This window comes from Etheostoma spectabile, unplaced genomic scaffold, assembly GCF_008692095.1.
Source record: "Etheostoma spectabile isolate EspeVRDwgs_2016 unplaced genomic scaffold, UIUC_Espe_1.0 scaffold48, whole genome shotgun sequence".
Classification (NCBI taxonomy): Eukaryota; Metazoa; Chordata; class Actinopteri; order Perciformes; family Percidae; genus Etheostoma; species Etheostoma spectabile.
This window is the reverse complement of record NW_022605618.1, coordinates 925,116-925,963: the sequence shown is the minus strand read 5'-3', so window position 1 is coordinate 925,963 and position 848 is coordinate 925,116. Positions and strand designations below refer to the sequence as shown.

Here is an 848-nt window from a genome sequence, read left to right as displayed (position 1 = left end):
TTTGGCAGCCTAAAAACTGGTATTAGGCTGTAGGAAGAATGTAGAATAGAAAGAGATCACTGATGCGGTCAACAGTGTTGCTGTATTAAATCCAACTCCAGCTGAAGTTTATTTAATTTATACATCCTGGACATATGTATACTCCTAAATGTAATATAAAGGCTTATATTGCAATCTCTTAGGCCTACATGTAGGTGTACCTATTATTAAATAAACACACGATAGTGGAGTTAATGCAGTTTTTTTAATTTTACTTGTGTTTCGTGAGTCAAAGCCAGTTGTGAGGAAGAGCGCGTGTCCTTTTTCTGAGCAACAGTCCACATGTAGACTAAACACACAAGCCACCGTGGCTTGTGTGTTTAGTCTACATGTGGACTGTTGCTCGGTTCATAGAGGTCTTCTAAAAGAGCTAGATCTGCCATTGTTGATAAGTGATCAACTGATGACTTCTCTTTTTCCTGTTACATGCTGCACCGCAAGTCCACCCTGACTTGCGTACACAAGGTCGGACCAGACTTGAGCTTTTTTCGCAGCCTACGCTCACTTTCAAATAGCTAAATGCCGAACTGTGCATAGGAATCAGCGTACACCCCTCCTATGCCTGTTTTAAGTCATACGTACGTTTCATAAATGAGGACCAAGGTCTACTGACTGGCTTTTCTGTAGCTTTTATCTACATCTCACAGTCTTTATTATTGCATAAAGATTTCTAAAGAAAGTCCTCTCCTCTGCATGTTACAGCTCTTGTTAAAGCACTTGATTCGAGGACAGAGAAATCTTTGTAATTTAAAGCTAGAGCGTCCATATTATGCTAATTCTTAGGTTCATAATTGTATTTTGAGGTTGTA

At 39.4% G+C, this 848-nt stretch overlaps 1 protein-coding gene and 1 long non-coding RNA gene across 3 annotated transcripts in view; one reads left to right on the top strand and one right to left on the bottom strand.

Moving 5' to 3' along the window:
* LOC116686789 (anoctamin-9) overlaps positions 1-848 on the top strand; it is a 142,390-nt gene that overhangs the window by 40,715 nt on the left and 100,827 nt on the right. The gene's annotated exons all lie outside the window — the stretch shown is intronic.
* LOC116686790 (uncharacterized) overlaps positions 1-848 on the bottom strand; it is an 18,495-nt gene that overhangs the window by 9,461 nt on the left and 8,186 nt on the right. The window lies entirely within an intron of this gene.